Below are 19153 nucleotides of genomic sequence, written 5' to 3'. Positions count from 1 at the left end.
GAAACCATCTGAGTCATGGCACCAATGAAATGAATGATAAGCAGTGCTGGTGGCAGTGCTGTTTACCATATGGAAAGGTCATGGTCATGACAGAACCCAGTGTTAATTTTATAGCTTTACTAGAAAGCAGCAGGGGAGGGGGAGACAAGAGAACCAGGCCTGGGGAGGAAAGCACGTGCAGAGATAGGGAAGATGATGTCGGGGGAGAGCAGAGCAGAACCGGGAGGAGGGGGGTCTGAGTCATGGCTCTTAAAGGTGCAGATGGGCTTACAGAGCCATGCCAGGCTTGCACAAATTGTGTGACCACACCGTGCATATGTGATCACCAGCGCACACTGATGATATAAGATGCAAGACCCTTTGCTTAACTCCTGTGTGGTCATGCAGCTAGAGTGAGGGCAGAATTCTAACAGTTGTACCATGAAGATGTGGGTATATCATGAACTTAAGACATTGTTGAACTAAACTATTCTAGAAGTAACTGTAACATTAAGAGCTTAATTCATGGTTTACTAAATGTGAATTGTGAATCTGTTCACTGGTAAATTATCTGGTCAACATTTTTCCTTTAAAGATGGTAAATTTTAAGCATCTTTCAAAACCCATTTTTGAAACACACCTGTACCTCTAGAAATTAAGTAACAATGTGAATCCTGCATAATGGCAGGATTTTATGGCATCCATGAAAGTTAGAGTTGGTTGCTATTTATATATTCTGTGACTAACTTCATAATATTCAGTTCTACATAGTTTTACCAGGAGACAAACTGGAATAAGCTCATACAGCATTGCTTAACATTTTCAGTAAGGAAGTGCCCAACTGGGGCTGGAGAGAAGGTTCAGGGCACTTACAGCTTTTGTAGAGGACCTGGGTTAGGTTCCTACCACCCTCTTCAGGTAGCCCACAACTGCTCATTACTCCAGTTCCAGGGGACCTGATATTTTCTTCTTACCTCTGTAGGCATTGCATACATACAAGGTACATATACAGGCATGCAGGCAAAAACTCATACACAAAAAATAGATAAGGCTGGAAGTATCTAAGGGTTCTTTTCACTTTCCCATGATAGATTTGATTTGCTTGTTAAAGGTATACATATATCTCTGTTCTCTCTCCTTAAACATCTATGCTCAAAGAAGGTGGCAGCTTTAAGAGCAAACACTTCAGCCTCTTCATGTAGAACATTCTTAGAAAGTACACCTGTGAGCCATAAAAAAGATTATTTGTCTTTGATTTACTCTTTATGTAGCTTCTATATCTCCACATATCCAGTAAAATCTTTGTTGGTATAATGGCATCCTGCTTCAGGAATTTGATGGCTGTAACAGGAAACTTAAAAAGGTCTTATTAATGAAACCAAACCCGAGGCCAGTTATTGGGGTGATTGCTGGAAGATCAGAGAAGCAGAACAAGCCACAGTTTTCACACCTCACCAGTTCCTCAGCTGGTCTTGTTTTCTCAGACTGCAAGCTTCTGAATCCTCATCCCAATGGCTGTCAGCTGAATTGTGCTCGAAAGCCTGATCCCATCCTCATCCCCAATGGTCAGGGAAAAAGCATGTAGTTAGTTAAACTTTGGAGCAACACAGTTCAGCTGAGATTCATGTGGAGGAGGACTCAGAAGCTTCCAGCCTGAGGAAACAGGATCACCTGAGGAACTAGCAAGGTGAGATAGCTGTGGCTTGTTCTGCTTCTCTGATCTTCCAGCATTCACCCCAATAATCTGCCTCAGGTTTGATTTCATTAATAAGAACTTTTAAGATTCCTACTACAGATGGCCTTGAATAGTGACCCTTTTCCTCTTTCTTCTCTGTTTCCTGCATACTATCTTTTATTTTTTTCAGATTATGTGATTGAATAAGATTGTGATGTCAGACACCAGCTAATGGGGATAAAACTCATCACATGAGTTGGAATAAAACCCAAGTGCACTTCTGGTCCATGTATGATCTTCTGAGCATACCCTTTGGATCAAAAGAAAAGTTTGCTTTGTCCAGGCACTTCAGCAGGAGTGGTGGTCTCTTTCTTTGTGATCCAGAACTTTTTTCTAGTACACTACTATTCAAACTAAAGATTGCCTCAGTTGAGAGTCATTAGGAATCAGATCCTGAGGTGGAAATCAGCATAAAGGTGTTTAGTGGACATTCTTTTTGGATCAATACCTGTGGAGAGGAGAGGACAGCAACATCTGGAGATGGAGAGCTTGAAGTCAATTGATCTGTAAGGGGCTTCTGGTATTAGGATGGCAAGGAACCAAGTCTTCATATTCCTTAAATTGTTCAGACTTAAGTGCTATGGTTGACCTGGTTTGGTCTTGAACGAAGGGATTTATTTATTTTATTTTATTTTTTTTACCCAAAGATATCTTTCAAAGTGGCTAACTAAGAGCTAGACTCTGGCACTCTCAGTAGCTACAGGAATGAGTTCTTCAGTTCTGAAAAAGAATCTCAAATAGTACTTCATAGTGTTTACAACTACAACCAGCCAATACTGTGGTTGATATGACAATTACCTTAGTAATTCCAGGGAACTGGGGAATGGAGAGAAGAAATGCCACCCTCACTAACCATTTGGAATGGTACCATCAGAACATCTAGTCATAAGTTCTAGTCACGTGACAGCAGTTTCCTTTTTTTTTACATTTGTTCTGGAAGTTTTGTTCCTTACATAGTTGGTAGCAAAGGAATTAAGCTCCTCCCTATTATCCAAGTAGGACACATTGTTAGTTAGAAAAATTCAATAAATGTATCTCTTTCTATAGGACTTCACAACAAAAATTCTTTGAAAGGCTATTTCTGATGCTTGTCTCAAAGGATGCCTACCAGAAAAAACATACATTTTTTAAAAACATATGTCTAGGGTGCCATGTGTTCTAGTTTTCCTAGGAGAGTACTGATTTATGCCTTTGTTCCAACATAATTATTAGTAGTACATTTTCACCTTAAATACTCAGACTGATTATATGGTGACCTCACAAACACTAGATAGAATGTGATTATCCACAAGAATAATATGCTGCATGATAACTTTGAAAGACCAATTTAACATTTATTCCCAAGTTAATGCCATTGACTCAAAAATTTTTAGAACTCTGCTTTTGAGAATGCTGGTGGGCTTTGTATATGATATATTCACAAGGGCTATCATTTCCTTTGCATTCTATCTAATTCTGTCTTCCCATTATTCCCTCACACAACTTTCCTCCATCATAAGAAATAATCCTGTTTCCCACTGTCTTAGGTTTCTATTGTTGTGAAGAGACACCACAACCATGGCAATTCTTATAAAGGAAAATATTTAATTGAGGTGGGGGCTTAGAGTTTCAGAGGTTTAGTCCATTATCATCACAACAGGGAGCATGGCAGCGTGCAGGCAGACATGGTGCTGGAGAAGGCATTGCTGTAATGTTGATATGCTGGCAACAGGAAGTTGACTCTCAATTGGAGTAACTTGAGCATAGGAGACCTCAAAGTTCATGCCTACAGTAAGACACTTCCTTCAACAAGGCCACACTTCCTAATAGTGCTACTCTCTTTGGGGGCCACTATCTTTCAAACCACCATACCTACAGTGGAATTATTCCCTGTGCCCTTGGGAATTGGCCTTAATGGAGTTTGTTTCCTAAGTCAATGTGAGAATTGTAGTTACCACAGAGTATGTCTAAAATCACAACTTTCTCCCACTCCCTTTCTCTCTCCTTCCCTCTTTTACATAGTATATCTAATAATATAACAGAAGGTAATCATAACTGATGTGCACTGAAATTCATAGCTCTTTTCTTTATGACTGAATTCTGTACTAATGGACAAAGACAGAAAAGCAGCCTGGGGGAGAGGAAAACATTAGTTTCACTAACTCTGGGATTCAGGGAACAGGTAGGCAACAACAGTGTGTTTTCTAGCAGTGAAAACATTACCTTAACATTATCCTCTTGTGCTAGTGCATGAAATAGTAAGGTGATGGTCAACAAGGATTGTGGCTAGGGCAGATGTCTTCTATTTTTGCCAAATCACTCCTACATTGCTGACTTCTGTCTTTGTGATGTCCTTTGATCACTGATGGGCAGAGCACACGTGGAAGGTTCTGAAAATAGAATGATACATCAATTAAATTGATTCCAATGTTTCTTTCAATCAATCCCCTTAGCTCCTCACAGTTTCAAATACTTGTCCTTTTCTCCCACTTTCCTAACAAGTTATTTGATCTGTTGCTGTATGCCAATCTTCACATTAGAGTCTGCATCCCAGGAAACAAACCCCAAATACTTCTCAAATATGTTTGTTGCTTATATCACTCTGTGGTTTACATCATTGTTTCTGCTGCCTGAGAGCTCCAGATAATAACCATGCCTCATCTTCTAATACTACTGATTGTTTCTACCTTCTTTTGGGACAGGAGCCAGACTGCAGATGCAGCTTCAACTATGATGATTATGCTGGGTTCTAATACCCAGCTATGACCTGGTAGACCAATAGAGGTACAATGTTCACCATCACTTCCTCTGAGTGTGGTAGAAAACAACATTCTGTGGGGATGAATTTGATAAATAAGAGAGGATGGATGAGTTTCTCTGAGTTGTATCTTTGAAAGCTACCCATATCACTGTGAACTAGCTGGATGTTGTTAAGAAGCTATGGCTAGTTCTGTAACACATTATCTACAAAGGCTTTATGTGCCCTGTCACCTGCCCATGCTTTCCTACTTACATAAGTCCCCCACAACTTCCTCCTGCCTTCCCACCTGCAAAAACTCTCCCAACTGCACTAGCCTTCTTACCTATATAGGACTTCCCACCTGCTCATGTCTTCCCACTTGCATAAGCCCTCCCACCTGCCTCTGCCTTCCCACTTGCATAAGCCCTCCCACCTGCTCATGTCTTCCCACCTGCATAAGCTCTCCCACTTGCTCAAGTCTTCCCACCTGCATAAGCCCTCCCACTTGGTCATGTCTTCCCACTTGCATAAGCTCTCCCATTTGCCTCTGCCTTTCCACCTGCATGAGCTCTCCCACCTGCTCATGCCTTTCCACTTGCATAAGCTCTCCCACTGCCTCTGCCTTCCCACCTGTATAAGCTCTGCCCCTGCCTCTGCCTTCCCACCTGCATAAGCTCTCCCACCTGCTCATGCCTTCTCACCTGCATAAACTCTCCCACCTGCCTCTGCCTTTCCACCTGCATAAGCCCTCCCACCTGCCTCTGCCTTCCCACCTGCATAAGCTCTCCCACCTGCCTCTGCCTTCCCACCTGCATAAGCTCTCCCACCTGCCTCTGCCTTCCCACCTGCATAAGTTTTCCCACCTGCTCATGTCTCTCCACATGCATAAGCCCTCCCACCTGCCTCTGCCTTCCCACCTGCATAAGCTCTCCCACCTGCCTCTGCCTTCCCACCTGCATAAGCTCTCCCATCTGCTCATGTCTTCCCACTTGCATAAGCCCTCTCACCTGCTCATGTCTTCCCACCTGCATAAGCCCTCCCTCCAATTTGCCTCTGCCTTTCTACCTGCATAAGCTCTCCCACCTACATATTATAGTTCTGCTTGCCTTTGCCCTCTTACCTGCATTTACCCTTCCACTTGCATATGCCTCCCAACTGTTTATTCTTTTTCCTATGCATACTTTCCCATAAGCAGATGCTCAGCAACTTGCATATGCCCTTCTACCTGTATATGCCCTGCTGCCTGTATATTCTCTTCTAACTAAAGATACTCTGTTATCTTTTTGTGCCTTGCCTCCATACTACCCTGCCTTCTTTACTACACTGTCCTTTCTCCTCCATTATTGCTCCCCAGGAAGAGCTCTCCTGAATAATGCACTGGAACACAAGCTTCCTTCACAATCTAGGATAACTCAAGCAAAACAGGATGTATCTTAGCACATAGGACATGGACTACCTTGTAATAAAAGCATGATTATTTTACATTAAAGCTGTTCCATAACAAATGAACCCTCTTTCCCACCTCAACTTTCACCACCATATTTGCAGAGCCACTTTTTTTAATCCAGAAAATTATACCCACTGTTAAATACCATTATTATAATTTGTTCTGTCCTATCTGAAATGAAAATAGTTATTATTTCCCAAATAGTCTGAAATGACTTTTTGTCATGTTACTTTGCCTAGTCTAACTCTTAATACTTATTCATCTAACATGGAGACAATTTAGCAGCAAAAATGATATGATCAAACTCTACCATTAAAGATGACTGCTCATGATAAAAGAGCTCAAGGGCTAAAAATAATTGCAGGTGTTGTACTGGGCCCAGGTATAGGTTTTGTCCATCTGGACTAGCTAGAGTATCAATAAGATGATAAAAGGAAATTTTGTCAGAAAGAAAAAATAAAAGGAAGAACAAAGATCCAAATCAGCCATCTTTTGAAGTGGTTTTTAAGCAAGAAGGCATTACTCAGAGATCCAAATGGAGTTGGCAAAATTTTAGCAAATCTAGTGAGTGGACAGAAACGTGGGACTTCATGCACTAGGCACTGGATTCTTGGTTGCTGATCAGTACTTCTTAGCATGGGTGGCAAACCTCTCACACTAGAGATGAAAAACCTTTGGGAATTCTCAGTAAAGGTATGATTTCGCCTGTGTTTTTGCTGCCACCAGGTTCTGAACCTGGTCTGGGTCTTGTCAGTTCTGCTTTTTTAAAATTTATTTTTATTTATGTATACATATGTGTGCTTATGTAAGTTTATGTGCACCAACTGCATACAGATGCCCATGGAGGCCAGAAAGCATTGGAAATCATGAAACTGGAGTTACAGATGGTTGTGAGTCAATTGATGTAAGTACTAGAAACTGAATCCTAGTCCTCTGCAAGAACAGTAAGTGCTCTTAACCTCTTAGCCAACCCTCTAGCCCAAGCTCTGCTTTTATTGAGCCAATATGGGTTTGTTGGAGTTGACTGCACAAATCTCAGGCAGGTTCATCTTTCAATGGATCAAATAGATAAAAGCCAGGAGGTGCCTCTGTTGCTTAAGGAAGGTGAATGTCCCTCTGTCTTAGTCAGTGTTCTATTGCTATGAAGAGGCACCATGACCAAGGCAACTGTTATAAAAGAAAGCATTTAACTGGTGGCTTGCTTATACTTTCAGAGGTTTAGTCCATTATCATCATGGTGGGAAGCATGGCAGCACATAGGCAGAAATGGTACTGGAGTAGTTGAGAGTCAAATCATGATCCACTGGCAAGAGAGAGGCTCTGGCTTGGCATGGGCTTTTGAAACCTCAAAGCTCATATCCAGTGACACACTTCCTCCAATAAGGCCACACCTAATCCTTCCAAATAGTGCCACTTCCTGGTGATCAAACATTCAAATCTTTGAGCCTATAGGGGACATTCACCTACCACATTCCACTCCCTAGCCCTCATAGGCTTATAGTCATATAATGAGAAAATGTATTGGGTCCAACTCTAAAAGTTCCCCTAGTCTACCAGTCTCAACTATGTAAAAGTCCAAAGTTCAAAGTCTCTTCTGAGACATATGGCAATCTCTTAACTGTAACCCCTTGTAAAATCTAAATAACAAAGCAGATCACATACTTTCAACATACAATGGCCATTCCAAAATGGAGAAAAGGGAACATTGTGAGGTAATATAATACTATACAAAAGCAAGTCCAAAAATTAGCTGGGCAAAGTCCAAACTCTGCATCTCCATGTCTGATGTCAAAGACTCTTTAGATCTCCAGCTCCTTTTAGCTTTGTTAAGTACAACATACTTCTCTCTCTTGAACTGGATCCACACCCAGTCTGTAGATTTCCTATGTCATCTCCAACATCTTGGGGTCTCCAACAGAATCCAGGCTTCAATTTTATGCAATGGCCCCTCTTTGCTTCCATGTAGGAATACCTCTGACACATGCTTGACCTCAACAGCTTTCCTTAGTTATGGAGGGAGATTCCACACCATCTTTCTTATATTTTTGACTCTAAAGCCAGAACCAGTTGGCTAAAGCTTTCTAGTTCTTCTGCTTGCTGGGGCTGGAACTTGGCCACTTTGTTCAATTATGTTATTTATCAGCTTTCTGTTTTCCATGGTTTCCGTTGCTGCTTAAACTTCTCTTTAATTACTTTCACAAATTGGAAGCTTAGCTGGGTGGGGTATCCTCCTTTATTCCATTTAGCATCAGGCTTTTCTTTAAACTTTCTATCTCCTTGAGCACTGGACTTAACTCCATTCCACTTCCTTGTGTCTCCTTCCCCTACAAACTGTACATTTTATATTTTTCCTTGCTCAGCTTGCTCCTTTTCATTACAGATCTGCATAATAGTTGCTACTAATAATCATAGGACAGGGTCAATACTAGGCTGTTGTAAAATCTCCTGTGCCAATGTCATTATTCTAAAACTCTTCAATTTAGCCTCAGAGAGATTTTCAGAAAAGGGCAAAAAGCAGTCACATTCTTTGCCAAAATATCAAAAGAATTGTCACCAGGCTGCTTACTAATATTCTTCTCTTCTGAAACTTCTTGAGCTGGGCCACCACAGTTCAAATGCCTTCAACACTGTCTTCCATGCTCCAACAAGGAGGGCCCATTAAGGGTCCCTTAAAGCACTCAACTGCTTTTCTAATCCACAGTTCCAAAGTCCACATTCCACCAATAAACAGCATGGTCAGACCTGTCACAGCAATACTGTGCTCCCTGGTACCAACTTCTGTCTTAGTGTTCTACTGCTGTGAAGAGACACCATGACCAAGGCAACTCTTATAAAAGAAAGAGTTTTATTGAGTCTTGCTCACAGTTTCAGAAGCTTCATACTTTATCATCATGGCAGGAAACAGCATTACACAAGAGCTGGAAAAGTAGCTCAGAGCTACATCATGATCTGCAGGCATCAGAGAGAGAACTGGGCTTGTCATGGGTCTTTGAATCCTCAAAGCTCATCCCCAATGACACACTTCCTCCAACAAAGGCACACCTGCTAATCCTTTCAAATAGTGCCACTCCCTGGTAACCAAGCACTGAAATCTATGAGCCTGTGGGAATGATTCTTATTCAAACTACTACACCCTAGTTTTCTGTTTCCTGTATCTCTAGTCTATGGCACCTTCACTTTTATGAATGCTTGCTGATACTGCTTTGTATGTCATATTTGGTCACTGACACATCTCTGCTGTGTGATGTTTTTATCTTTTCTATGCCTGCACAATCACATACACTCCTTTCCAAACACTATTTTATCCAAACCAGGAGCTTCTCATTGCTATCACATGAAGAACTAAGCTTCAGATATTAGATTTTATTATTTCTTCCAGGTAAACAGCCTTTTTCTACTCCAGAATTCCATAATGGCCTTTTTTCTCTTCTACTCTGGGATCTCATGTCACATATATTGTTATATCTTTTTTCTCTCCTTTATCCTTTAATCTGTGAAAGTCTTTCAGTCTTGCCTTTTGTGACCATAAAATTTCTAAAGATTTTATTTTATTTCTCTTTCCTTTCTTTCTTTCCTTTTCTTTTTTTTTAGATAGGGTCTCACTAAGTAGCCCTAGCTGTCCTGGAACTCACTTGTAGACCTTGAACTCACAGAGATCTGCTTGCCTCTGCCTCATCTGTGCTGGCATTAAAGGCATGAGTCGCCATGGACTGGCAGTAACCTGTAAAACTTTTGAGAGGGTCTCAGTTACTCTGTAACAGTGCTTTTAATTTGGAGGGTTCTTTTTTGCAATTAATCTCAGGTTGTGCAAGTTTTGCAGTACAATACATAAACTTGCTGTGCCTTCCTAGCACATCACTATAGGCTGCCCATTATTTGGTTAAGGTAGTGGCTGCCAAATACTCCTACAGCCTTTCCCTTTGACATTGATACAAATTGTAAAGAGATATTTTGCAATTATGCTAATTCCTCATCTTTCCTCAAAATTTCACCTACTTATTTTAGCACAGGTCTTGCCTGTGACAATTATTATTGTGGTATTTGCCATGGGGTAATTTTTCATTTCTCTCACTCTTTCCATTTTTGTTAACTAACTTTGTTAATTGATAGATATTATTTAATACACACAATTTCATATACGTATACAATATATTCTGATTACTCTCTTCCCCATATCCTCTTTCATCTTCCTCTCATTCCAGCCACACTACTAGTCTCTTATATTCATGACTTGGTTTTATTCTGTGACCCATTTAGTTTAACCTGGATCATCTGTGTGACCACTGGATTGGAACTATCCATTGCAACCTGATGGGATCATCAGTAAATACACAACTAAAAGTTAATGGTTCCCCACATACCTGAATCTCTCAGTAGCAAATAGCACAACTGAGGAGTAAGGCCCCTGAGCCTTTCCTCTACCCTTCTTTGGCTGCTGATGGGCCCATTCTTGTACAGTGTAGGCATAGATAGCTACTATGAATTTGTGATTATAAAGTTATGTCTCGCCCAGGAAATGATATTTCATAGCCATTCTCTGTATCTTTTGGCCCTCACATGCTCTCCAGCTTTCTATTTCATAATGTTCCCTAAGTATTGGAGGGCATAGTATAAACATTGTGTTTTTAGGCTGAGTACTTATTGGCACTCATTATCAGGGTTCTAACTCATTTAGAGGGTCCTGTGAAGCCAGGAGTATCTGAATTCACTGCCACTGTTCACTGCAAAGATAGTCTTCTCTAATTAAGGCTGAAAGTAATATGTCTGTAAACTTACATTTTTTTTTCAATTTGGAATTCCTCTGCAAGAGTATGAGAACTGTAAGCTCTCACTTGCTTACTTACATATGTAGTTATTTGTCAGTATAGATTTATGGCTTATTGTCTGTCATTGTTATTTTTCAAATTACTCACTTTGTGATCACTGGGATTCTGGTTTGTGCCTTTGTCTTCTTGACATATTTGTAAAATATTTAACTATATCATTTGTCTGTTTGCTTGCTTACTTCTCAAAGGAGCTCCACTCTTTTCCAAAGGAGAACTATATTTTAGAAAACAAGGCCTGGAGAATAATTCTTCTAATTATTTGCTAACTGCATCTATAGGCAGTAGATAGAACTAGATAATGTGTGTGTGTACTAATCCAGATATGCACATATCCATATTTCTGATGTGGGACAGAAAAAACCCCAGTATTTTTATTTAAAGCAGGTTGATTATAAATGTGATCTCTTTCTAAAGAAAAAGAGAGGATATGATATAGATATGATAGGATGAAAGGGTAGATTAAGGAGCTTACTTCTAAAGAGCAACAACTTGTTTAAAATGTTTTACATTGGTATAGATTTTAGTCTATTGATACAAACTTAATTTTGTTATACTGTGTGTATATTTCTACTCTTGTTTAAGATATTATGTTTGTACAGCTCATTTAAAATTGTAATGGATAATTAAAAATAGATTAATAACTGGTCATCTATGATAATCATACTCATAGCCATGTTAGTTAAGTCTTCTAGGTATACACAGAGATATTTCAGTTAGACAGGTAATCTTCAAATACTTCAAAGGTCTACAGAATATGGCATTTAAAATATTTTTAAAATTTAGACTTTCTGGACAGTGAGACATGTCTACTCCTGGCAGCACCAATTTACTTCAGAGAGGAGGATGGGCATTGAAGACACTTCATATGGAGTTTATCTTCACCTTGGCAAAAATAGCCATTTGGGCAAGAAACTGTTCTTGTGTGGACTGCTTGATCAACTGGACGTGCAGGACCCATAAAAAGGTGACCACTAAACTTTGCTTGACAAAATGGTCCTTCAGGTTCCTGCTTCGAAGAGGAAACTGCCAGACATTCTACAGGACACTAAGAAAAGTGACCGAGAGACTCTAGCCCTGTGGGCTGAAGACAAATGCCCCAACTTTACAAAGGAACATTAGATGTCTGTCCAGGCTGCCAGCTGTCTCTGTCTACCCTGCAAGACTCCCGAAAGTTGCTTGCATCCATCTCCTGGTTCTCAGGTAATATTATATCCTTCTGAGGTCTTTGATGTGGTTGAAGACTAGATAGTTATAATTTCCTCAGTTATGATAAACGATAAGTTAGATATAAAACCTTAGACTCACAAATATAAGATAGATAGGATATCTTCTTTAATATTGTAACTGTAATTCTTGTTGGATGATTGTTTTGTTATATGTAATTTTACTATGTAAAAGTTAAAACCTTCCTTTAAAAAAAAAAAGAAAAGGGGAAGTGCTGTGGATATCGCTCTGTGTAAATAAAGTTCTGATTGGCCAGTCGCCAGGCAGGGAGTATAGGCGGGACAAGAGAGAAGAGAATTCTGGGAGGTGGAAGGCTGGGTGGAGAAAGACACCGCTAGCCGCCGCCATGACAAGATGTAAGGTACTGGTAAGCCACAAGCCATGTGGCAAAGTATAGACTAACAGAAATGGGTTAATTTAAGATAGAAGAAGTAGATAACAAGAAGCCTGCCACGGCCATACAGTTTCTAGACAATGTAAGTTTCTGTGTGCTTTCTTGGTTGGGTCTGAGCGACTGTGGGACTGGCGGGTAAGAGAGACTTGTCCTGACTGGGCCAAGCAGGAAAACTCTAACTACATATTTCTCTCTTTTTTTTTCAAGACATAGTTTCTCTATGTAGCCTTGGCTGTCCTAGAACCCACTTTGTAGACCAGGCTGGTCTTGAACTCACAGAGATCTGCCTGCCTCTTCCTCTTGAATACTGAGATTAAAGGCATGTGCATGCTGGCCCTACATCTATATTCTTATGTAGCTGTATGTTTATGTCAAAGGCTGTAAGTTCCTTCTGACACCTCCAATTTCAATCAAACACCACAAGGTTTATTCTAATGTTTTTCTTATTTGAACTCTGAGACTGACAAATGTAGCTCTTATCATCTAAAATATATTGTTTTCTTTTTTCCTTGTTGGCCATCTGAAGGCAAGATGGGTCACCAGAACCTCTAGTGGAGTCATCCACAGATATTCACCTGGGGTTCTTGCTCTTTCTGCATCTACTCTAACTGCCATGGTCTGATCCAGAAATTTGGTCAGGGTTTTGATTAGTATGTGAAGGACATAGGTTTCATTAAGTTGGATTAAGTGACCTTTAATGGACTTTTCAAAACCTAGACAAAGAGGCCATATTAGTCTCTTACATAAAAATAAAAACAGACTTTAAGACCTACAAAAATATATCATTCATGGATTTATTCAATTCCACCTTTCACACAAAATAATTTCAGAACTACCAACTCATATGTCTGTAAGAACCAGGTTTACTAACTAGAATGTGGCATTTGTGTGGAGTTCTTTATGTCTTTAGTTTTTAAGATATCTAGTGAAAACAGCCTCTTCTACAAACACTTAGATTCAGACTTTTCTCCCCTTTCTCATTCAGTGTGGTTAAGATATTCATTTGCAATACAGATTGGTTTAATTTATGACCATATTCCATTTTGGGTTGTGCTTACATTGGAAGAGCACATGCAATGTATGTTTCTTTTTATTTTTAAAAATTTAAAATAGAATTACATCACTTTTCTCCTTCTGTTTCTTCCCTCCATCTCTCCCAGCTACCAGCCCAAGTCCCCCCACCCTCCACTTGCTAGCTTCTTTTTCTTTGATTATTATTGTTACATACATATATGTATACACAAATACGTGTGTGTGTGTGTGTGTGTGTATAACTTGCTGAGTCTGTTTTTGACTTTGGTGTGTATATTGTTTCAAGGATGACCACTCTTCATTGGGCAAGATATAAGGGTGCTAATCCCTGGGAAAGGCTTCTCCTCCTCCCAGCAGTCATTTGTTGCCTGTAGTTCTTTGACTAGGAGTGGGATCCCATGAAAATTTCCCTATGAAGAAAGAGGTAAATCCATGTTAAAGAGTTCTGAGAAGCATAGTCTCCTCCTCATCAATTGTAACTTCCTCTCTCTCCTGTTGTTGACCATTCCGTGTAGAAGATACAATCTTTCATGTCTGGCATATCTGTCTCATACATGTTTTGCATGAGAAAGCAGATATATGTGCATTTTCTTATATTTTTCTTCTTGCAAGAAGTGTAGTATATTACAGGTATTTTTTCAGTTTGACATTTTTGTTGTTAGTCTATGGAGATATCAATCCTTGTGCTTTGTTTTAAATAGCACTGCACTGTGTAACTACACCATAAGTGTAGTTATTGAATCTCTCTCTTTTGTATACCATTTGGATTGTTTCCAGTATTTCATAATAAACATAGCTGCAAGAAATCATCCAGTGTGTGTGTGTGTGTGTGTGTGTGTGTGTGTGTGTGTGTGTGTGTGTGTGTGTTATTGTGGGAGATATAACTTCAAAGTATATTCCCAGCACTATGAATACATTGTCTCTCAGCCTTTAGTAATTTTATACTAAAGATATCAGTCTCATTTTGACAAATGCCTCTTGGTTTTGCAGTGTCTATGCATGTGTGTGCGTTCAAATATTTGTGGATGCATGTTTGTGGGGGTACATGTGGAGGCCAGAAATTAACACTGGGTATCTTCCTCAATTGCTTTCTGCCTTGCTTTGCCTAGTCTAGCTACTCAGCTTGCTCTGGGGATGCCTTGTCTGTTCCTGCTAGAATTACATTTGGTTACCAGCCTGCTCAATATTTATGTGGGGCTGGAGATCCAAACTCTGGCCTTCATGCTTATGTGGTAAACACTTTCTCTACAGAGCCATCTCCTTAGCCATGTTTAGGAACTCTTTGTCCTGTAAAAACATTTTAATTTTATCTTGTCTCTTAAATTAATCTTTTAACAGGTCCTCATCTTGTGTCATGGCTAGAAAACCAGTCCTTACATTGATGATAATAATATTTGTTCTCCTACCCTACCATGTGCACGTGTGTGTGTGTGTGTGTGTGTGTGTATGTGTGTGTGTGTGTGTGTGTGTGTGTGTGTGTATGTGTGTGTGTGTTTCAAGACAGGGATTCTCTGTATAATAGCCTTGGCTATCTTGGAACTCAGTTTGTAGACCAGGATGGCCTCAGACTCACATAGATCCTCCTGACTTTGCCTCCAGAGTACTGGGATTAAAGTGTGTGCCAGCATTGCCCAGCTTTTTTTTTCCCTTTGAGACAAGGTCTTTATGTATAGGCCTAGATGTCCTGAAATTCACTCTGCAGATTAGGCTAGCCTTCAACTCAGAGATCTGCCTGGCTCTGGAATTAAAAATGGCACCACCCATGCCTGGCTGCCTGTTTATTTTTAGTTTTATTTTTATATTTAGAATCCTGATCCATTGGAGTTTACTATTGTAGATGGTATTTGTGGTGTAAAGAACAGATTTACTTTTCTCTTTTTCCAAGTTGTCTCATTTATTAAAATGTCAGCTTTTGCCTCTGAGACTTAGTGGTCTAGTCCTGTATCAGATACAAAAATTTCACATATAATTGGGTATATTTATGGGCCAAAAGCCCATTTATCATTCGTCTACTTATATACAACCACTGTATTGCTTGAATTCTCAGATTCCTAAAATACTAGTTTAGTTTTTCTCTAGACCAGTCTAGTTTTCTCTCAGTGTTTATCTGATGTTCTGGGAGGATTCTTCCTAATGAACATATTCAAAATCAAATGAGTATCATACTGTCTGTTCAATCTGTTTTGGTGACTTTCAAGAATGTTTAAAACTTCTCTTCTTATAGAATTTTCAAATTTCATGTAGGATTTATTTCAAACTATTTAATTTTTGCTGTCAAGTATGGTGACATACACCAGTGAACTCCACACTTGGGAAGTAGAGGCAGAAGCAGGAGGATCTCTGAGTTGTAGGTCAGCCTGGTCTACATAGTCAGCTCCAAGGCAGTCAGGGCTACATAGAGAAACCCTGTTTCAAAACAAAACACACACACAAAAAAAAAAAATCAAAATATGTAATTTTTAGAATTTTATTAATGGGAATTTCTAGTATATTTTATTGGTGTGTTACAAGGTTCCCTTTTGTTTTAAGACTTGGTCTCACTCTATAGCACATGCTAGCCTGGAGCACACTGTATATAGTTCTGGCTGTCTTTAAACTAAGTAACTTTATACTATTCAACCTGCTTTTACCTGCTAAGTGCTGGGAGTACAGGTAAATGCTGCCATGTCTGGTAGGGGGCATTAAAGTGTAGTTAGATTTTTCCTGCCTGGCCCTTGGCTTCTTCAGGAATTAGCTTGTCATAATCAGCTGAAATCTTACTTCATGTGTTTTTGTGGCTTGCAGCATGTTTCTTTACCAGAACAAAAGCACCACAAAAGCAGATAGTTTACTTGCTATTCTAATCCAGATTCTTTTTGTTATTATGCCGGGCTTTTACATAGCCCAGGCTGGCCTCAAGAATGCTGTCTATCCTAAAGATGGCCTTGAAGTTTTGATCCTCATGCTTCCACTTTGCAAGCACTGGAATCATAATTATGCATCACTGTATCTAATTTTTTTCATTTCTCATTTAAGTAGGAATCTTAAAAGTCTTATTAATAAAAATAAACCTGAGGCCAGGTATTGGAGTGAACGCTGGAGGATCAGAGACACAGAACAAGCCACAGCTATCTCATCTTGCCAATTCCTCAGCTGATTCTGTTTCCTCAGACTGGAAGCTTCTGTGTCCTCATCCCAATGGCTCTCAGCTGAACTGCTGCTCCAAAGCTTAACCAGCCAAATGCTTAACTAACTCTGGTGCCTGGTTTTCACACCTTATATATCTTTCTGTTCTCTGCCACCACTCCTTGGAATTAAAGGCTGGATTTCTGGGATTGAAGGTATGTGTCACCATGCCTGGCTGTTTCTAATGTGTCCTTGAACTCAGAGATCCAGAGGTATTTCGGTCTCTGAAATGCTAGGATTAAAGGAGTGTGCTACCACTGCCTATCCTCATGTTTAATATTGTGGCTGTCCTGTTCTCTGACCCCAGATGAGTTTATTTTGGGGAACACACAATATTTCAGGGAACACAATACCACCACAAATGGCCACCCCTAAAAACATATATACAGGTAACATTATGTAGACTGAACAATTTATATTTAATAATATATATGTATATACAAATACATATATGCATGCAATAGCAACTAGTGAAAAAAGAGGCCATGAATTTGAAGAAGAGTGGGCATGGGTCTATGGGAAAGTTTGGAGGGAAGAAAAGGAAGGGAGAACTGTAATTAAATTACAATTTCAAAAAAATCACAGGCATTTAAAAAATTGTAAATCTTTTGTTCTGCTGGCACTCTGTATTATATTTAATATTTGACTGTTGTGTGTAGATTTTTGTTATTGTTCTTGGTTTAAAGTTTGCTTTCTAGTCTCCTTAAGGTCTTTGAAGGACTCTTCTGTATGTCTATCACCATGCACAGCACCTGAATAGTGCCATTGTCCTGAGGGAGACATCAGACTTGAAAAGATATAAATATTTTAAACTTGGATACATAGAGAGACATCATGCCCTAATTAATCCTAGTATGTTCACTCCTGGAACAATCTGGAACATTTCTGGGCATGTCTACAGTATATCATTCAAAAGGAATGAGAATTAGTACCTGTGAAATTCTTTGTAAAATTTATGTACAACATGAATCACATAAGAATTCCACCAGTGACTTTTTTTGATAATCACTTTGAAAACAGAAGCTTGGATTGTAATCAGGAAGGCTTGTGTAGGAAATGAATACATGAGGAACAGGCAGGAGGTCCTGTGGGTGAAACTGGACTCTGCTTCCTTCTGATGATAGGACAGCCAGCCATGCTGACTGTTGTACTTAGTGAATGCCACAGACATTTTTCTCATTCCTTGTGTGATAAATATGGAAAGTTAAGCTCCCCTACATTGTACCTGTGTGCTAAGCCAATTAACCACAGTACATGTACAGAATAAACACCCACACACATTTTGTAAAATTCAATCCATCAAGAGGAATATTTATCAAGGGCCTCCAGCCCCCTATTTTGATTTTTGTTCTTTTCAGTGCTGGGGATGAAACCCAGGTCCTTGTGTATGTTAAACAAGTGCTCTATGATTGAGCTACACTGCAGCCTGGTGCACATTTTCTTAAAAGACTTGTGCATGCTTGAAAATTAGTGGCAACAGCAGAAATACTATTTCTTCTTACATGAAAGAGAATACACTATCAAGGTCTTGAATCAAGAATTTCCAGATTCAAATCCCAGTTCTGCCATCTGTAAATGAATAGCTTGGGACAATCACTTAACTTCTCATTATTTTGGTTTGCTAAGGATAAGAAAAACATTGTGCACAATATCAGGTGATGAGATAAAGATACTTATGGATTTACTGAATATATATATATATATATGCTTTCCTCCTTCATTTTGAAGTTCACATTCTATATTTTAAAGTCAGTTTTCTCCAAGTATGTTCCACAGAATATGCATTCCACAGTGTGCTCCACAAATACTTTTCTTTTGTAGATTCATTATGGCAGGTAGCATATTTTGTAGTGATAATTCCCGTGCTACCACCACCCATTCACCATGTCCGAGTGAGGGGCTGTGGATCGAAAACCAGAGACAAAAGACAGTGGGTCGTGTCAGCAGAATGCCCAATGTAATTTATTGAAGAAGGGAGGAAACCTTAAATAAAGGCTTACAGCACAATGGAGAAAACCCAGAGGGCAAAAGTTTGCTACTGAATGTTCTACATTCTTGCATCTAAGCTGTTTACATCAAATGCAGGATATACAAAGAACCTCCAGTGAGCATTCAGGAGGGTGGAGACCAGCAGGGAATGAGCATAGGGAGGACATCTGGTCGAGATCAGCAAGGAGGGTGGCAGTTACCCAACTTGGGAGTTCCAGGGCCCTACAATATTTGGCATTTCCCAGTATAATCTGATAAAGGATCATTATTTTTTCTCATAGCACTACAACTTACCAGTTTTCTTGGCACCATTGTGATAAAACATGTTGAGAATGGCCATTTAGTGCTCTGTTAGAACAGAAGCACACAGAATTTATCAGTAATGAGAAATGTTATTGGTGATGGTAGACTACCCTATCTGGAAAATTGGGTGTCCTAGGTCATGTACAGACATGCCCTACTTTTATGGCCTCTATGTTTTTAATAAGCAGAAAATAATTACATTTGTCCTTATTTTTTTCTAAATATCTTGTTTTTCCATTGGCCCCTTCTATTTGTTACTTATCTTTTATTATCTTTTTTCAAGCTCAACTCTCGATTTCCTTCATTTTGAGTATTTAAGTGGGGAGGTTCCCTTCTTCAC

The sequence above is a fragment of the Onychomys torridus genome, chromosome X (genome assembly GCF_903995425.1).
Source record: "Onychomys torridus chromosome X, mOncTor1.1, whole genome shotgun sequence".
NCBI classification, from domain to species: Eukaryota; Metazoa; Chordata; class Mammalia; order Rodentia; family Cricetidae; genus Onychomys; species Onychomys torridus.
This window is presented reverse-complemented; position numbering follows the sequence as displayed.